At 47.5% G+C, this 20,942-nt stretch overlaps 1 pseudogene; it reads right to left on the bottom strand.

Moving 5' to 3' along the window:
• Window positions 1-13,635: 13,635 nt before the first annotated feature.
• On the bottom strand, window positions 13,636-14,657 carry LOC116895895 (annotated as a pseudogene).
• Between the last annotated feature and the right edge of the window lie 6,285 nt (window positions 14,658-20,942).

The following is a 20,942-nucleotide window of genomic DNA, read 5'->3' as shown; positions in this document are numbered from 1 at the left end:
CAGCTCCTGGAACACCTGGCCTGAGGAGGTAACAAGATCAGGGCAGAGCTGGTTTCCAAAATTCTTCAAGGTCTCACTAAATATAATGAAACTAACGTAGCAACTAATCGAAATTGTACTAATGTCACTGCTTTATCCCTAGCAATCATATTAGGGGTTACCTAATTCTTCTGGAAAGTTCCCCCAGCCCTGCATAAAAGGAGGCCTGTGAGCCTCTCTGGTGGTCACCACTTTGATGGACGGTTGGCCCCTGCATGCTGATAATTTCTGCAGACAAGTGCTCTTTGCTTTTCATACTATGTGAGCCTGGGGTCGTCCTTCAGTGATTCTTGGACCTTAACACCATCTTATTGGTATGACAGACACCTGACAAACAAGTGGCTTATGGTGTGACGGTATGGCCCCTCATGTAGGGGAAGGTACTGAGGTAGGTCCATGAGGTGGCTGATCACATTGCGTGTGGATAGCAGTAAATACTGGTTTTCAGCAAGCTTTCCCCCGTGGAGTGGAGAGGTCCACATTCAGGGTGGGCTTTCCCACCTCAGTGAACTGAGTCTAGATAATCCTTCACAAGCATGCACAGATTTGTTTCTATGGTGATTATGAATCCCAGCAAGTTAAGGAGAGCACCCCCCGCCCCCTGTCTAGATGAAGAACAGACAGCTGTGTGCAGATACTGGAGATCCTGGGCTCACAATGGCGATGTTTTTATTTGGATTCAGAGTCTGGAGGCTTCAGGCCTTGGCTGGTTGGCATAGTTGCTTTATGGCCCATGGGAATTGTAGGATGGAATAAAGCAACCTCTCCTCCTGGCTGTGACAGGAAAAAACCAGGAAGCAACCAAATGCCCACAATCCCTTTTGTGGATGCACCTTCAGTGAATGAAGGCCTCCCCATCAGCCTGGCCTCTTAAAGGTTCTTCCTTCTCTTACTAATGCCATCCACCCTGCCCATGTCTTCCTGGTTAAGACTCTAAGTAGCACTCTTGAAGGAACCTTTAGAATGGCCTTTCTAGGCTGTCTTCCTTAATGAGGAAGGGGCTCTATGGTTCACCTGGAGAAGGAGGAATTCTGGTTTCTAGGAGAGCTGGGAGGGGAGAAAAGTCTGACAGGCTGCTGCAGGGGCCTCTTAAGTCCTTTCTGTCTAATATTCAGCAGGCAGGAGCAGTATAGATGGGGGTACTGTGCTCTGAGCCCCAACTCTACCTATCAGGTGTAATCACATTGTGACTTTATACGTCCTAGACAGAATTCTTTCTCGAGAACCATCCAATCAAGTAACCAAAATGTCCCCCAAACAGAAACAAACGAACCCCTCCAAACCCTACAAACATCAAAACAAACAAAAAACCCAAACAGAAGACTAATTCAACTTCTCAAGAAAACAAACAAATAAAAAAATCCACCGTATGATTTTGTGCTGGGCCATGTTCATAGCTATACCTGGGGACAGGTTAGAGCCACTAGAATCATTAATTTGGTTTATTGATTGAGATGAACAAATTGGTTGATGACATAATCAAGTGGGTGATTGATCAACGTGATGTCATCAGTGATGTCACCTCCCTTCCTACCTCTTCCCACTGCATACATTGGTTGAGACTCTGGAGTGGTGTTTGGGGAAAGAACCACTAAACCAACCAGCTTCCCGTTTGTAAAGCAGGCACCAACTGGCTCCAGCCAATGGGAAGGTGATGTCTTCCGTGTGAGCAGCACTGTCTCACCGGCTTCTGTTTTCCTACGTCATCTTTCCTACCGATGACAGGCATGGCCAAGTGCCTTTTGTGTGAGCACTGGCTCGTAGGTACCTTCAGCTCCACTCTGATTTTACACGTGAATATTTGTTAGGCTCTCACAGAAATTCTCTCCCCCTCTGATGCCGACTGACCACAAAACCCAGCACGCTCACCAATATTTCCAAGTTTGTTTTGCCTCCCGTCTCAGTCACTGTTCTAGTACTGCCAAGAGACACCATGATCAAAGAAGGTCTTATGAAAGAAAGCATTTAACTGGGCAGGTTTACAGTTTCAGGGGCTTAGTCTATCATCACCATGGCTGGGAGCATGGCGGCAGGCATGGTGCTAGAGATGGAGCTGAGAGCTAAATCCTGATCTGCAAACTGGGGTGGGGTGGGGTGGAGGGCTGTCAAGGACTTCTGAAACCACAAAGCACACTCCCAGTGACAAACTTCCTCCAACAGGGCTACACCTACTTTAACAAGGCCACACCTTCTAGTCTTTCTAATCCTTCTCAAATAGTGCCACTCCCAGGATGACTAAACATTCAAATATACGAGCCTATGGGGGCTGTTCTTATTCAAACTACCACGCCTTCTAAGTTAATTTTGGTGACAACATTCTGAAGCCACTCCTAAGAGGGTCGGAAGTAAGTTTGGAGGAAAGCACCGTTTTTTGGCAGAGTTTGGGTTTTGTTTGAACTGGGGCCTGCAAGTTCACTCTTAGTTAATGAACAGTGCTCATTCCTCCAGCCTGGGGGTCAGGATGGGGATACATGGTTCAGGCAAAGAATTTCCAGAGTGTTCCTGAGGCTAGTGTGTTTCCTGGAACTAATCTGAGATTAGCTTCCAGGAAGGATCAGGGAACAGAGTTCTTCCCCACTGGGCCAGTTTGTGCTCTCACAGTAGGTAGGGCACAGGTTTGGCTTCCTGGGATATGAGTTCATTGTGTAAGTCTTACAGCTTCTGTAGAATGTGGTCTCTGAACAGGAAGTATTAGCCTAGAGGTCATTTTTAGCTGCTTGGGTTTGTCCAGGATGAACATAAATATTGTGATCCTCAATTCTAGAAGGAAATTGACTCAGGCGTGCCCAACGGAGTTTCCATTCAGGTCAGCAAAGTTCTCCTACTCCACAGTTTCCCCAAAGTCCCAGTAGTCACTTCCCAGAGATTTCTACTGGGCCCTACCAGGCTGCAGTATGTTGAGAGAATTAAGGGCTTCTCAGAAAGTCCTTTTAGATGGAAAACACAGCTGGCTTTTCTTCTGCCCTTTGTACCTTACATCATTTACTTATTCAGTGTGTGTGTGTGTGTGTGTGTGTGTGTGTGTGTGTGTGTGTGTGCGCGCGTGCTGTGTGTAAGGGGCACTGTTTACCTTATGTTTTTGAGACAGGCTCAGTCACTGTGACCTAGGGCTTGCCAAGTAGCCTAGGAGAGCCAGCTGCTGAGTCTCAGGGGTCCTGCTACCTCTGTCCTCCTAGTTCATTTTCTCGGAGTCCAGAGAAACTCAGAACGTGGTGGGTACTCATATAAACTCAGATTTCAGTGAACCTAACATAGGACGGACATTATTTATGAGTTGGTACTCACAGAAACAAGATTTATAAATTAATTTCTCCCCATAGATGTTCTCCAAGCTCCCCAAACTTTCCATCTCTCACTCTGGTTCCTCTCTCCTCTTGTTTCCCTTCCCATGGTGATTTGAATGAGATGTCTTCCACAGTCTGGGACACTTCAACCCTTGGTTGCCAGTTGGTGGGTCTACTTTCTAGATTTAGGAGTCATGGCCTTGTTGAAGGCAGTATGTCACTGGGGGCAGGCTTTGAGGTTTTAAAAGCTACATGCCACTCCCAGTTTGCCTGTCCCTGTTTCCTGCTCAGACTTTGTGAGCTCTCAGCTTGCCGCTCCAGTCACTATACCTGCCCACTGTCATGCTTCCACCATGATGGTGATGGACTCTTCTCTCTCTGGGACTATAAGCCAGAATATTCTTCTGTAAGTTGCTTTGGTCATGGTGTTTTATTACGGCAATAGAAAAGTAACTGATGCACTTCCTTCCTCTCCCCCCTCTCGTTCTAACCTCCCTTCCCTTTCCACACTCTGCCTTCCTCACCTTGCTGCTGAGTTCTCTTTGTTAACGCTGAGTCATGTGATAGGTTATTTCTCCACAGGAGAAATGAGCCAATTCAATCCAGATTAGAATACATTAAAGACAGGTTTATTGGGAAGCTGCTCTTGGGTGAGCAAGTACACTGGCCCTGGGAAGAGAGGTGCTGTGAGGGGAAGAGAGAGAAAGGGTGCCCTAACAGAGAGAGAAGAGAAGAGAAGAGAAGAGAAGAGAAGAGAAGAGAAGAAAAGGAAAGGAAGAGGAATAGGAGGAAGAAGAGAGACCACTAAAAATGTCTGGATTATATAGGGGGGGCCCTGGGGGAAGGGCAGCTCATGAGACTCCTGGGCTGGAAAATTCAGGGTTGGGGGGCAGGGTATGCCAGGTAGGGACTGAGGGATGCTGGGAGAACCTGGAGGCCAGGTCTGGAAAATACGCATCTCAGCTCCTTGTCCAGGGGTCTGGAACCAAACATTACGAATGATCGAGGTGCTTAGCCCCTAACTCCTGCCTCTTGGCTTTGCCTCCAGAGCATCTTCAGAGATCTTGGCCTTCTCTGTTCAGAGCTTCTTCCACACGGGTGTGAAGCAAGCTCACTGATCCATGAATCTTTCACAAACATCTGTCTAACAGTAACACCGTGGGGGTCACCACAGGTGAGAACCACCGGGAGATGGGGTGGAAGAGGAAGCCTCATTCCCTCCAAGAACCCAGAAGTCCAGCACACCCAGAATACACTTGAGACCTTTCTCACTACTCAGCTCTAAGCCTCAGTTTTTCTAGGATCCTCGGCGCTGCCCCGCAGGACCCCCATTTGTAGTAAAGACATGAAGAGAGAAAAGGGGGCAACGTTTCTTTTTTTTTCTTTCTTGGTATTTGTTAGCCTTTTAAAATTTTCCGTATTGAGAAGCGTCTCGTTAGATTCCTAGCACTTTTTAAAAAAAAAGTAAAAATGCGTTGTTCTCTCATTACAATACATTTTGACCACAATTTCCCTTCCCTTTACTCCTCTCAGCTCCCCACACCCCCATCTCCTCTCTCCTGGATCCACTCCCATCAGAACAGAGCTGGTCTCCAAGAAGCAACACCAAATTCAACAAAACAAAAGGCAAAAAGCCCTCATCCCTAAGGTGGACAATAAGAGGAAAAGAGTCCCAAGAGCAGGCAAAGAGTCAGGGATACACCTACTCCCACAGTTAGGAGTCCCTCAGCAACACCAAACTAACAGCCATAACGTTTAGGCAGAGGACCTGGTGGTGCAGTGACTTTAGTATCTGTGAGCTCCTGTGAGCCCTGCTTAGTTGATTCAGTGAGCGGGTTCTCCTGCGGTTGTCCATCCCCTCTGACACAATGTTTCCATCCCTATCCTCCGGGATCCTGGAGCTCTGAGTGGAGGGACCTTGGGCAAAGCTTCTTAGCAATGCTTTGAGAGTAATTCGAGAGCTACCAAAGTGGTATTGCTGCCCCATGCTAAGATCTGTAACTGCAGCTCTATTTTCTAGAAACCCACACCCCTGATCTCAGTGTTATGTCTTTTCCTGCGCCTCTTTTTAATGGTTTTTTTTTTTTTTTTTTTTACAAATTCCAACCCTGCTTCATACTAACTCATCCTGCGATTCTTTTGTATGCAGGAGCCTTGGATCTGGTTTTGCCTGAGTCCAGGGACTCTGGCCCTGTGGCCACAAACAGTTCAGCTCTGTGGAATAGCAAGGCCCCTTAGATTCTGTGCAGACTTCTAGCCTGCCACCATCTCTCCTGACTTCTCAGACCTCCTTGGCATAGCTGGGAAAAAGCTAGCCTCTTAAGTGCTGTCTTACAAATTGCCTGCTTCCTTGTCTTATCAACTCAGTGTGAACTTCCTTCCTGGTCTGTCCAGATGTTTGTCATTCCTGCCTCCGTGCCTTCGTGCCTTTCTCTCCCATGATAAGAGGAGGCAGGGGGCCTCTTATTTCAGCTTGCCTTCATGTTGTTTTGAATTAACCCACATATCCATTTACAGATCTCCTTTCTCCCAGGATCACGTGTGGGTTTAAAATGACTTCTTGTTTGCCAAGATTTATCCAGCACCATTTTAACAGACCTTTTGCTCTGTGAGGAGTTTGTTCTGCCATATATTAGGTTTTTAGAAACAGTTGACTATGACTTCTACTTTCCGTTTGATCTGCCTGTGCCCGTACTAGTAACTCGGCCAGACATGTTTTCCATAGAACGTTCTTGGGGCTTTGTTCAGGTTATTTATTTTTTAAACACATTTTGCTGTTGAAATGTTTTGTTGCTTTTGAGTAGAAAACTCAGTTAAATGAAACATTCTAGCTTTCTCTCTCTCTCTCTCTCTCTCTCTCTCTCTCTCTCTGTCTGTCTCTCTCTCTCTCTCTCTCTCTCTCTCTCTCTGTGTGTGTCTACTTACACACACAGGTCTGCATATGCACATTTGTACTTTGAGTATGCGTGTGGAGGGTAGAGGTATCTTGTCCATTCTACCCACCTCTTTTGAGACAGGCTCTCTTATTGGCCTGGAGCTCACTGTTGAACTAGCCAGGAAGCCCCAGAGATCCCCTTCCCTCTACTTTCTGGATAGTGGAATCACAAGCACACATCACCACACTCTCACTTTGTAAAGTCAGTTTCTTGGAATTGAACTCAGGTCCTTGTGATTGCAAGGCAAACACTACCAATGGAGCTAACTCCCAGCCCTCAAGTTTCTGATTTTAAAGTTCTCTTCACCTCACTGGTCTGTTGTTGCCAGTTGCTTTAAGATTCTCTGGGAACACTGAAGGCAGCCAGCCCATCACAGGATGACACCACATGAGAGCACTGCATCAAAGTCCATCAATCTACTTCCTCAGGACGGATGTTCCTTGGGCCAGCATCTGCTCATCTCCCATTCAGCCAGTTGGTCATCCGGCAGCCTCCTCTATGGCACTTTAGATGCTGCGGTGGTCATATTAGCCCCTTCTCTGTCTCATTCCCATAGCATACTTCCTGGCATTCAGCAGTCATATTTCGAAACAAATTTAACTTCATTTGTGGTAGGAGTAAAAAGCAGCTATCCGGCAGCCACTCTCATGGATTCTCCTTCTAATCCAGTGGTTCTCAACCTTCCTAATGCAGAGACCCTTTCCATAAAATTACTTTTGTTGCTACTTCATAATTGGAATTTTCTGTTATATACCATAATGCATATATTGGATACACAGGATATCTGATATGTGACCCCTATGAAAGAGTCCTTTGCTCCCCCGAAAGGGTTCTGAACACACAGGCCGAGAAGCTCTCTACAGCGAACATCTTTAGCTGGGTTTGTCTAAGACTGTGTTTTCTGAGACTACAAACCTCTGGGGCATGTTGTACCACTAACCACCTGCATTTACTGAACACAAGGTGCTCCATGTTTCCTGAAACTCTGACCATGGAGGGAGGGCCGTGACCTTGGATTCAATCCAGTGTTTGTTGTACCATCTGCCTCTTCCCTCTCTTGTTAGAGTTGCATGTGGGGCAGTGGACCGTGCAAAGAAACTTGGTAAGGTTGAGTGGGTTGGAAGCCCTGGAACCTCATACCAGAGGATGTTAGGAGCTTCACCTGCTTCCGGCCAGGCCCCTGTCATGTGACCACAGCACCCCATGGAGAGGATTGTGACAATCAGTCCAGAGGGACAGGGCTCCAAGTCCCTCCGCATGTGAATCCCAACCCACCCTGAAGTATATATAAGATCCTATCCAGAAGGAAAAAAGTTTTGAGAATTACTCCATCACTGATGATCTGAGAGCTTCAGTCACATAAGTGCTGTAACACTTCCTGGGGAAGAGGGCTCTCCCTTGAAGCTTTCACTGCTAGAAGCTGCCTGGACCCCACGGGCACCCTCCCACCCCCACCCCCACTCCCCTACTCCCCACCCCCACAGAGCAGTGCTTCAGACCTTCTGAGTAGCAGTGGCTGGGAGTCAGGGCAGGGAAAACAGTTGTGGGGGTTGCACTTCCCTCTCCCTGCCTGTGCCGCCAGCCTGCCTTCTGTGTAGCAATATCTTGTCTAGATCCCGCTCTTCTCTCCCCTTCCCTTGAACACTACCAGGCCAGAGCCCCCACAGATCTCCGAGGATAGTGTCCAGCGTACGGACTGGCAGTTGCAGGGTGAAACCCACAACTATTTTGCTTCTTATTTCGCTTATGTTAAAACCATAGCGTCCTTTTTGACTGGGAGTAGAGTCCAATGTTTCTAACTTAAGTATTTGTGTGTACTTGGGGCGGGGGGACTTCCTTCCATAGCCCTATGGTTAGAACAAGGGACATGATTAGGGGTAGTTTTCTCTCCTGAGTCCATCCCTGCCTCCCGGGGAGTGGTTAATTTTTGACTTGGCCTAGCATACTCAATCTTTTCTTTAGAGTGTCACATCTAAGAAGTAATTGCCTGAACTCAAGTCATAAAGAATTAGAGAGAGGGAGAGATAGATAGATAGATAGATAGATAGATAGATAGATAGATAGATAGATAGAATATTGTTGTAGACTCTAGTTCGGTTTCCAGCCATATCAGATGGTTTATAACTATCTGTAACTCCAGCTGCAGGGGTACTCTGGCCTCTGTCAGTTCCCACATACATAAAGAGAATTTATAGTTTTCAAAGTTTCATGTAGGTCTTTGACCCACTTGTCAAAGAGGGGCATGACAAATCTCTGTCTGGCCTCCATCTTTCTGTGATCTTTCCCTGTCTCTTTTCTGTCTTCTGGCCTGAACTCTCTTTCTTTCTTTTGTTTGAGGTAGTGTCCTACTGTGTAGCCCTTGCTGGCTTAGAAGTCATGACTTAGACTAACTTGACCTCGAACTCAGATCTACCTGCCTCTGCCTCCCGAGAGGTGGCATTGAAGGTGTGGCCCACCATGCCTGGCTTAACCAGAAGCTCTGCTTGAATGTCAGTGTTCCAATTCACAACCGGATGCTGAAGCACCCTCCCTAGACACCGCATGGAAAACACAGGCCCATATTCAATATGGACAGCACATTCCGGTTGCTTTTCTCCTTGATTAGTGGCAGCGTCTTGTTGACTTTGTTGGTCATCGTTATGTTGGTCATCGTAGGTTGCATTGGAGAGCAGGGGGCTGGGTGACCAGTGGAGACTCTGTGATGGCCAAAACTCCATGTCCTATTAGTTCTGTCCTGTTCGGACGCTGTGCAGAATACAATGCTGTTTTGCAGGCAAGTAGGATTCCCCCGGTATGCAGCTATAAACAGCGGAGAGCCAATGGGCAGGAAAATCAGGCTGAGTGCTAAGCCCGTGCTTAAGCCGGCCTCTTCCAGTGAAGGACTACTGCTGAGGCTGCGGAATCCCATTGTATGCTGTTGTCCAGAGAAGAGAAAAGACAGACATTGTTGCGTTTCTGTCATAATGAGTGTGCTTACTTTACCCCTCCGCCACACCAGTGGACTGTGGGGATGTGATTCAATCTGCCACACAAGAGAAATCCTGAAAAAGCCAGGTGTGGGGATCCTGCAGAGGTTCTTTGTGTTGGTTTCAAGTCAACGTGACAAAAGCTAATACAAATCTTCTGTTGATGTCAAAAGAAGAGTTAGCGTGTTTGGCAGCTTTTGGGCAGGCATGTCCTTCCTGAGGTGTGTGGGCTCTGCACATCCACAGAGCAGCCTCATCCAGGAGTCACTGGGGATGTGTAACCATGCACACTTTCCACCCACAGATCCACATGAAGGGACATTTTGGTTAAAATGACTAAAAGGTACTGTCAGGATAATGGAGCCACAAAGTGTCTGAGCTGGGTCCATGTGTTTTGATCCATAGTCATTGTCTTAGGGATTTACTGCTGCGGACAGACACCGTGACCAAGGCAACTCTTATAAGGACAACATTTAATTGGGGCTGGCTTACAGGTTCAGAGGCTCAGTCCATTATCCTCAATCTGGGAGCCTGGCAGTATCCAGGCAGGCATGGTGCAGGAGGAGCTGAGAGTTCTGCATCTTCATCCCAAGGAAGCCAGGAGCAGACTGTCTCCCACATGGCTAGGAGGAGGGTCTCAAAACCCACCCCCAGAGTGACACACTTCCTCTAACAAAGCCATACCTAGGCCAACAAGGTCACCCCTCCTAATAATGCCACTCCCTGGGACAAGTATATTGAAACCACCATAGTCATTAAAGTAAAGGTTGCCTATTGGCATAACAACATCTGATATTTTCAAAATAAAGTTCATGCGAGTAACAACTCTGCATCAAAGTTAAAAATCCAACCCTAACCATTCTCTACAGGTGAAAAGGATAGTCAGGAAATGCTGAGAGTCCTAGGCTCCTGCCATCGGGCTGATGGGCCTAAGTTAGCATGCTTCAGTCGGTAAGGTCAGCGAGCGAGAGCTGGGGTGCAGATCTTACCACCAGTCCAATCCAGGCACACTTAGCCAACCTTAGGAAAGGGTTGGCTTTGAAAATCCGTCATGCAACCTAACACAAGTGCAGTTTCTTGGTCATTTAAGTAACAACTTTCCTCTGTTTAGTCATGAGAAGACATGAAGAAGGTGTGAAGCAACAAAGACCCAAGGAGTTTGCACATTAGAGTTCTCTCTGTGTTCTTGTGACAAGATACCCAACTGTGGCAACTTAAGGGATGATGGGCTATCTTGTCGGACTCACGATTTGAGAGGTCACTGTGGTGGCAGGAGCGGGAGGCATCTCTTGTCACAGTGTTCCACAGTCGGGACATCAGAGAGATTTTTTAGCTGGTATTCATTGCAGGACCCCAGACCGTGGAGTAATCCATATTTAGGTGGCTTTTCTCACATCGGCTAACCGGATCCAGAAACTCCCTTATGGCGATGCTCAGAGGATCGCCTCTGGGGTGATTCTAAATCCCATCAAGTAGGCAATCAAGACGAAGCATCTTGGTGTGTTTTCTCTTCTACCACCCTCCCACGTAGTTCCTTGGCTGTCAGCTCCAGTGGAAAGCAGTCTGTCAGGAACTGCATACAACTCGGGAGACTGTACGAAACAGGAGCCCAGACTAGGACTGTTGGGGGGAGGGGGCGCTACAGTATCACCTGCTGACTTCTTCAAAGTGAGTCTCCTACAGGTGGCTGTTTGAACTTTGACCTAGGTAACTCAGGGAGCCCATGAGGTCTTCTTGCAGGTTATGTGTGTCTGTCTGCAAGGCAGGAGTGCCTTTGATACATCTTGTAGTCTGAAGCTCACGCAAAGCACTGTTTACTCTGAGCCTGTCCTTTTCCTGGCTGTCTCCCCACTGACTGTCGCTTCACGGTCACGTGATCCTCGTGTAGTACTACACACAGTGGTGGCACCTAAGGAGGCTTTGGAAGGTGGTTCAGAGTTTTCAGGCCTTTTCTTGCTCCCTCCATTGTATCAGAGAGGTAAGGAATGTCCACCGACAACTAATTAAACTCCATGACGCAGAGAGGGGAACACTTGTGCTTTTAGAAAGCCTTGGTTTCCACTGGCACAGGCCTCATCTGAGCCAGGGCCCTGGGGGATCAGAGGATGTGGAGGGCTAACCCCTAATCCTCACCACCCTGGGCGAGCCTGCTGCAAGGAGATATGCACTTGCTGGTCTCCTTTCCAGCGAGCTAGGCCTGGTTTTTGTATGAGTGGAAGTTAAATCCATAAGACATGGCAATGTTAAATAAAACTCCGTGAGGGAGGGTCAAATATTAAGAGAAATGCAGTTTTAAAAGTGTAAACTTCTCTTGCCTAGAAAGAATGTTATAACCCCAAGGAGGGAAACTGATCAGAGTGATACTCCTTCCAGGCTCTCGGGAAGAGGGAGTCTGTTTTGTCGTGTGAGGCTTTGCCTGGTGAGTAAGAGTACACAGCCGGGCCGGAGAATGAACTCTGCTGCTGAGCTTTGGTTCCTAAGCCAGGCACTCAGCCAGGCTCCCTGGCAAAGACACAGAAGTCGCTGATCCTTAACAGACCCGAGCCTTAGCATTCCAGGCCTCATGTCCTGTGGCAGTTACTTCTTCTGTTGAAGCAGAACAGGATATCCCCCTGCCCCCTCTGCCCCGGCCCTTCCATCCGGGTGGATGTCTTCTTCGGTTGCATCTCTCAGGGAGTCTTTGATGGTGGGAATCACAATCAGGTTCCAGGAGAACAGTCTTACGTGTTTAATGTGTGCATGTCATTCTGAGGGAGGGAGAAAGAAAGGTATCCGAAGAGAGGATTGTACCGGACTGCGAGTGAATCACCTTCTGCACCCCACCACCCCAGCTGGCTGAAGTTGCGAGAACACTCACTAGGGAAGTGAAGAAAGCCTGTTCCATGGCTGCTCAGAGGGTGAAAGGAGAAGGGACGCACTGAATGTGGAGATGACAGAAAGACCCCAAGCCAACCCCTGCTGACACATCCCCATCCCTAAGGCACCATCCTGGTTTGAATGGAGTTGAAATTTGGACCTGAGGTTTTAGAATAACCATGCAAGCCTATTAGAGGGTGCATAATTTTATAGAGGCAAACTATGTGGAAATTTGGTGCAGACATAATTTTATTCTTTTAGAAAGCTTACAACCCTGACTATAAAGAGCACTGCAGGGGCCTGAGAGACTGCTTATTCTGAAAAGTGCTTGGCCTCACTTTCATCCCCAAGTCCACATGCAAAGCCCGGGGAAGGTGGCATACACTTGTAATCCTGGTGCTGAGGCAGACACGGGCTGATCCCTGATTTCTCTGGCCGTCTAGTATAGCCTACTGGTGAGCTACCAATGAGAGACTTTCTCAAAAAAAAAAAGAAAATCAAAGTGATTGACTCCTAAGAAATGGCACCCAGAGTTGTGCCGTGAGGTCCACACACATGTGCACACACTACCGTTCACACACACATAATGCACCCACATATGTAGAGAAATAGGTACTATTAACCACTGAGTCATCACTCTGGTCTGCCTCACTCAATTTCTTTACATCTGGCATAGCTGTAAGCCAATGATAAAGATTATACTCACTAAAGTTCTGATTAAAAACTATTATTCTGTTTTTGAAATAAGATATAATTCAGAGAAAGTAGATATGTGAAATAAAGGATAAGATATAAGGTAGGGGAAAATAAACGAAAATTTAAAACTATATCTCATCATATCCCACACCTAATGTCAGTGCCTCCCTGTCCCAGGAGCCTCAGCGGCTGCTGGACACAACCCGACAGCCTCTGCCCAGACTGAGGGATGTTCCTATGCTCATGCGGTTCTCAGCGCTGACACAGGGAAGGAGTCAGGCAGCACAGCAAGGCCACAGGGACCACCACTCCTCTCAGTTTAGGTGCCTCTGGCCATCCAGGAGATGCAGCAACTAAAAAGTGTTCCAGGATTGTAAGGTTTGGGGGTTGGGTTGGTTCCTGCCTCTCCTTCTGCTGAATTATTTGCAGAACTCTGTGTATCAGACCTGTCTCGGCTGCTGTGACAAATACCTAAGAAAAACTGGTTTTTGGGGGAACGGTCTATATATGAAGTCCTGGCTGGCCTTGAACTTGGGATCCTCCTGCCCCTGCTTCCTGCGTGCTAAGCCTTCAGGGGTGTGGCACCACATGCAACTTAGGCTGTAGCTCAAATCCTTGTTTAGCACTGTTGTTTCTTTTTTCCTTCTTTCTTTTTCTTGGGGGGTGGTGGTGGTGGTGGTGCAGTGAACTTTATTGATGGTATTCAAGAGAGTAGGGAGGGCTCCTGTTATTATGGGGGGCTGGGATGGAATTGTGAGGAAGAAGCTCAGTGTTGGGGGCTGAGTTGGGATGGGGACTCCTCAGCAACTGAGGGCTTCTTTCTTGCTCTCAGTGTCCTTGCTGGGGTAGGGTGGGTGGTTAGTCCAGGGTTTCTTGCTCCTTGGAGGCCATGTAGGCCATGAAGTCCACCACCCTGTTGCTGTAGCCATATTCATTATCATACTAGGAAATGAGCTTTACAGAGTTGTCACTGAGAGCAATGCCAGCCCCAGCATCAAAGGTGGAAGAGTGGGAATTGCTGTTGAAGTCACAGGAGACAACCTGGTCCTCAGTGTAGCCCAGGATGCCCTTTAGTGGGCCCTCGGATGCCTGCTTCACCACCTTCTTGATGTCATCGTACTTGGCAGGTTACTCCAGGCAGCATGTCAGATCCACAACGGATACATTGGGGGTAGGAACACAGAAAGCCATGCCAGTGAGCTTCCCGTTCAGCTCTGGGATGACCTTGCCCACAGCCTTGGCAGCACCAGTGGATGCAGGGATGATGTTCTGGGCTGCCCTATGGCCATCAGTCACAGCTTTCCAGAGGGGCCATTCACAGTCTTCTGAATGGCAGTGATGGCCTAGTCTGTGGTCATGAGCCATCCCACGATGCCAAAGTTGTCATGGATGACCTTGGCCAGAGGGGACTAAGCAGTTGGTGGTGCAGGATGCATTGCTGACAATCTTGAGGGAGTTGTCATATTTCTCATGGTTCACACCCATCACAAACGTGGGGGCATCAGCCAAAGGAGCAGAGATGATGACCCTTTTGGCTCCACCCTTCATGTGAGCCCCAGCCTTCTCCATGGTGGTGAAGATGCCAGTAGACTCCACGACATACTCAGCACCAGCGTCATCCATTTGATGTTAGCGGGATCTCGCTCCTGGAAGATGGTTATGAGCTTCCCATTGATGACAAGCTTCCCATTCTCAGCCTTGACTGTGCCATTGAACTTGCCATGGGTAGAGTCATACTGGAGCATGCGGACCATGTAGTTGAGGTCAATGGAGGGGTCGTTGATGGCAACAATCTCCACTTTGCCAGATGCAGAGGAGAAGGCAGCCCTGGTAACCAGGCACCCAATATGGCCAAATCCGTTCACACCAACTTTCACCATCTTGTCTATGGGACGAGGCTGACACTGCATGAGAAGATGCGGCTGTCTCTGGAACAGGGAGGAGCAGAGCCAGCACTGTTTTTTCTAAGGGCTGTCCTTCCATCCTGTTGAGCCTTGACAGTGCAGACCATCTCTGGAAGTATTTATACAGGGGTGGCCACCGTACAGGGATGGCCATCCCTGGTGTGGCCATCGTGGCTGCCGTGTGGAGTTCTGAGCTAATTCATGTCACAGTTGCTGCTGTTAGTGTAAACTTGGTGTTCCTAGAAAATCTCAGCTAAGAAGTGGAATGGGCTCACAAGACCAGATCCAGAGAGAGAGAGAGAGAGAGAGAGAGAGAGAGAGTAGCCTGTGCAGGTGGGCGATTCACTGAGATTAGAAACAATACTTTAAAGAAGGGGTAGTCTCGGAAGGTAGACATGGCATCAGGGTGAATGGCCGTTACCTGATTGGGCCTGGGTCACAGTCTGCACACCTTTGAGAGCTACAGGATGAGGAGGGATTGATTCGCATGAGGATCTCTCCCCTTTTGCAAACATAAGAGAATAAATCCTTTTCTTAAAACAGTAGAAACAAATACAAGTGGTTAGTGTGTATTTGTTATGGTTCAGAGTATAGCTCTGAGCTCAGGTTGTCAGAAGCTTTGGGTTCAATTCCCTGTAAGTGATTTGAAATGATGTCTGTTGGGCTGGAGAGATGGCTCAGTGGTTAAGAGAACTGACTGCTCTTCCAGAGGTCCTGAGTTCAAATCCCAGCAACCACATGGTGGCTCACAACCATCTGTAATGGCATCCGATGCCCTCTCGTGTGTCTGAAGATGGCTACAGTGTACTTATATAAATAAAAACTAATAAAAAAAATTAAAAAAAAAAGAGATGATGTCTGTTGATAACAAACAGCTCCTGGCCTTTAAAGAGAACCCTCAAAGTGTCGGGACAAACTGATGTAAAACATGGTGGGATTTGACCTGGACTTCAAGACTTCTGACTTTGGATGTGCAAACAAGTTTTAAGATTTCAAATCAAAAGACTGTTGGGGGCTGGTGAGGTGGTTTGACAGCTAAGAGTACATGCCGCTCTGCCCTCAGACCCAGTGTCCATATCAGGGTCAGGCAGTTACAACCGCCTGTAACTCCAGCTCCCAGAGATCCAGCACCCACTTCTGGTTTCCAGAATGTGTGCATGCACACACGCAAATAAAAATAAACATTTAAAAAATAATTGTTTGTGCTTTCTTATTTCATCTTTTGAGGTTGAATGATGTATTATTAATTAGCATGGAATTTAATAACCCAGTGGGTGGATTTCCCTCCAGAAAATTATTAATGTATAAAATGATGGTATGCAAAATTAAGTTTTGCATCCTAAGGTACAATGCTTTCCTTTATTATGCTTATTTCTTTCCTGAACTTTAAAATACATATGTTGCTATAAAAAAGACACGTGCTCCACTATGTTCATAGCAACCTTATTTATAATAGCCAGAAGCTGGAAAGAACCCAGATGCCCTTCAACAGAGGAATGGATACAGAAAATGTGGTACATCTACACAATGGAATATTACCCAGCTATCAAAAACAACGAGTTTATGAAATTTGTAGGCAAATGGTTGGAACTGGAAAATATCATCCTGAGTGAGCTAACCAATCACAGAAAGACATACATGGTATGCACTCATTGATAAGTGGCTATAGCCCAAATGCCTGAATTACCCTAGATGCCTAGAACAAATGAAACTCAAGACGGATGATCAAAATGTGAATGCTTCACTCCTTCTTTAAAAGGGGAACAAGAATACCCTTGGCAGGGAAGAGAGAGGCAAAAGATTAAAACAGAGACTGAAGGAACACCCATTCAGAGCCTGCCCCACATGTGGCCCATATATATACAGCCACCCAATTAGACAAGATGGATGAAGCAAAAGAAGTGCAGAAGTGTAGATCGCTCCTGAGAGACAAAGCCAGACAACAGCAAATACAGAGGCGCACATGTCAGCAGCAAACCACTGAACCCCCGTTGAAGGAATCAGAGAAAGAACTGGAAGAGCTTGAAGGGGCTTGAGACCCCATATGTACAACAATGCCAAGCAACCAGAGCTTCCAGGGACTAAGCCACTACCTAAAGACTATACATGGACTGACCCTGGACTCTGACCTCATAGGTAGCAATGAATATCCTAGTAAGAGCACCAGTGGAAGGGGAAGCCCTGGGTCCTGCTAAGACTGAACCCCCAGTGAACTAGACTGTTGGGGGGAGGGCGGCAATGGGGGAGGGGTGAGGAGGGAACACCCATAAAGGGAAGGGGGGGGGGGGATGTTTGCCGGAAACTGGGAAAGGGAATAACACTCTAAATGTATATAAGAAATATTCAAGTTAATAAAAAAAATACATATGTTGCACATTTAGCCTTAAAATGAGTGCATAGTCATGGTGGTGATGGGGTAAGGAGACGAGAAAAGTCCTAGAATTGAGAATTCGCACATCGGCCAAATCTTGTCCTTGTCCCTCTTACTTACAACTTACAGTATTTATATCTTTACTCTTACAGAAATGACAAGAAACTGAGCTTCCATTTAGTTTAGACATTCATACCAGCAGAGCTTGGTGTGTTGGCACAAGTCTTTAATCTCAGCACTCTCCAGACAGGTAGGCGGATGTCTGTGAGTTCAAAGTCAACCTGGTCTACATAGTACATTCCAGCTCAGCCAGACCCTCTCACAAACAAACAAACAAACAAACAAACAAACATAAAAGCAAGCAAATTTACAACAGTTGCAACAAAAGAATGACTTTTGTATTGAGCTGAATGGATGCATAATTAGGAAGACATTTCTTAGAGCAATTAGGAAGCTAATTAAGTAGAGGTGAAACAACATGGCGTTTAGGGACTTGCTTTAAATTCCTCAATATTAAGAGAGCAGGAGAAAAAGCCACCGGTGGGGTGCTGTATTGTGTGTATTGTATACTGGAAGATGACTGGTGAGACTCCATGTCAGACATAATGGAGTGGGATTGTGATGTGGTTCTCTCTCTCTCTCTTTCTCTCTCTCTCTCTCTCTCTCTCTCTCACTGTGTGTGTGTGTGTGTGTGTGTGTGTGTGTGCAGGTGTGCGTGTGTAATGTTCATAATCAAAAGTAAAGAGGGGCCGAGGCTGGAGCTCAGTTAGTAGATCGCTTGCCCAGCATGTGAGACACCCTGGGTTTGCCCCCTAAGGCAGTGAGGCATCAGGCACATAGAAAATAGCAGAGGACCAGAAGTTCTAGGTCATCTTTGGCAACACTGGAGATGAGGCTAGCCTGAGCTACATGAGGGCTTGCTAAGGAAGAATGTGAGGAAAAAGAGGTAACTAATGAAGAATGGTTTTTAAATGCTCACCCCACTTGGACTCAACAGCCTATGGCACGTAGATGTTTGTCAGGGCAGACGAGGCAGTGAGTTTCCTTGTGTTCTTGTGTGGCTGTGATAGCTGTGAGGACACATGAGTGGACAGGGGAGGGCCCTGTTCTGGAGCATTCTATGTAGTGAGAAGGGTCAGCTGTCTTGGTGAGCACACAGGCTGAGGAGGGGGGGGACATGCTCTGGTCTCTGGGGAACAGGAGGCTGGAGGAAGGCAATATTGCTGGCCAAGTAGGCTTTCTCCACCATGAAGTTTGAACCAGCCTAATGCTCAGGAAAAGGAGAGGAAAAGAAGAATACGTTGACCTTTTAAGTTTTGTTTTCTCTTAAGGCAGAGCCAGATTAGCACACACCTGTAATCCCAGCACTCAGGAGGCTGAGGGAAGAGGGTTTCAAGGATTCAAGGGAGGCCTGTGCTACACACCAAGTCCGATGCTAGCTTGGGATGGCGGGGCTTGCTGTCTCACAATAAGAAAAGAATAAAGGTGCATTTGTGAATTCTTTGTTCACTGGCTCAGCTAGCCTTCAGGTTAAAAGGATTGGGGAGCCAACCTCTAATTTCGAATGTTATTGGAGGACTGTTGATGAATGATGTCCCCATGATGGCTGAAGTGATGGCTGGCATGGTTGGAATAAGAAATGGAGCAGGTTTTCAGTCACTGTGCTATCCAGTTGTGTGCAGAGCATACATGTGGATGTACGTATAGGGCTAAAGGAACTACCATAGTGCGTGTGTGCAAGCACATGCATGTGTGCATGTGTGCATGCGTGTGTGTGCCTGTTGTGCCCCCCCCCCTCTGTACCTTTATAAACCACCTCTCTAAAAGATGGAAATACAACAAAGGCCCCTTTCTGTTTCTGTTTCCAAGTGGTCTCTGGGAGTTTGATGGGAAGTCTGCCATATTGGATGTGTGTCCCATAAACGGATAGTAAGACCGTCTTAGTTCAGAGGCTGTTCCTGTGAGCTTGCTAACTTCACCTTGTAAAGCAAGGATTGTGACATCTGTCTCCTGGCAACTTAAAAGGCACAGTGTAGGTTCAGGACAGTCGCCTGACTGTAACTTCTGCAGGTAACTACTGGGAATTAAGCTGTTCTCTTCTTTGTTGGTAACTGCTACCCAGTAGCATGCGATGCAGCTACCAAGAGCGTGACACACAATGTGCATAGCTGCTTTCGGCCTGGTTTGATCATGACTAGGGTGGGCTTACCTCTGCCTGTGGGGTCTCCTCAGACTGATGTCAACAGCTCTGGCTCTCATCCTCTCTCCCCCCGCCCCCCTCAGCATTGTTGTCGGGGTGACTATGGTCCAGCAAGTCTACTGGTTGGCTGTCAGCCGCTTGCAGTGGATGAACACTCTGGGTGTGGGGAGCATTTCCTCTGTGCATGTTGCTACATGAACTTGGCCTTTGTTAAGTACATATCCTGTCAGTCCAGATCAATGTGCTGACTCCAGGAAAGTTCAGGGACACCTGCAATGAATTTCTGACGACACTCTAGTTCGTTAAGACAAAAGCTTGGCAGCACCCTTGAACCTCTCTTACTCCCTCTTAGGCTCCCAGGCAACAGCAAACTCACCCTGCCAGGGTACAGTTTAAAAATACTCTGGGTGGCCTAGCTAGTCTTGGTTACGCCGCTGTCATGCTCCTTGGCCTAACCAACACTCTGAAAATATCAGAGGCGTACACTGTGGCTGAGGTGGAGACAGAGAGAGTGGAATATAAGTTTAGGTTGAGAACCAGGAGCTCTTGTACGCCTGTAAACCCAGCATTCAGAGGCTGATGCAAGAGGGAGCATTCTGGGACAGTCTGGGCTACATACGAAGACCCTGTCTCCAAACAAGCAAACTGATGAACTTAAAAATAAATAAAATTAGACAGAGGCTGAGGCCCTTGGACCATAATTTGCCTATCTGCCCAAGGCATTAAACAAAACCAATAGAACTGCCCACCTAAACAAAACCTGCTCTATTAGGGGGTGTGGGGTGCGGTGGAGAGGGTGGTACAGGGGCAACATAGGCCCACTGATTTCCCACTCCAGACTCATTCTTAGGGGAGTCAGGCATCGAGGTGCTGTGCCCCCACATACTTCCTTTGTGGCCGTGTGGCTATGGAGCAAACCTGAGATGACTCTAAGTCTCTCTTCTGGGCCCAGCAGTAGTGCTTCATTAGTGAGCCCTGAGTCCTGTGGTAACGATTTGTAAAAGTCCTTTGAGGTGAGAAGCAAATCATAAATATTAATTATAGCCATTGTTTTGATGAAAGGAGGATTACTGGAGGCATAGGAACCTCTAAATCTACCTATTAAACTACAGTTCCACCTCTCAAGTACTTGAATGAGGGGGTTAAATTCTATTAGCGTGAAATCCCTGGGATTCCTCTGTGGTCCAAGTCTAATGAAAGGCCCACTTATCACACGACCTGTGTAGAGACAGCCCCCAAAGCTTTCAGAGGTATTTTCCTGAGAGTGAGAGAAAAATATTCAATAAAAAAACTCCAAGTCGAGGCTGTGGAGAGCTCATAGGCAACACCCCGCGAGCAAACCTGAGCCTGGGGACCACAGGTAAGACAAACTTTTCTGCTACAAACGACTTGCCTGGTGATCTCGGGTCACACAGAGGTGGAGTTCCTCTGGGGCCGGACACTTCCGGTGTTTGGCCGGAGTCCCGGACCAGCGGAGGATCCCTGCCTTCAGCAGCTCTCTGCTCCCAGGCCCCCGTGGGAGATATACCTTACTGCCTGTTCGGGCGGGCACTCCTAAGGCTGCAGAGCGGAAGAGACGACAAAAACTCCCCACCCCTGCCCACAGCCCTGACCCAAGAGGAAACTGTATGAGGCCTCTGGGTACCCGTGGAGGAGTGCCCGGTAGCAGCAGATCCACTGCGTCTGAGAC

This window comes from Rattus rattus, chromosome 3 (assembly GCF_011064425.1).
Source record: "Rattus rattus isolate New Zealand chromosome 3, Rrattus_CSIRO_v1, whole genome shotgun sequence".
NCBI classification, from domain to species: domain Eukaryota; kingdom Metazoa; phylum Chordata; class Mammalia; order Rodentia; family Muridae; genus Rattus; species Rattus rattus.
The sequence above is the reverse complement of the archived record's forward strand: the minus strand, read 5'-3'. Positions and strand labels throughout refer to the sequence as shown.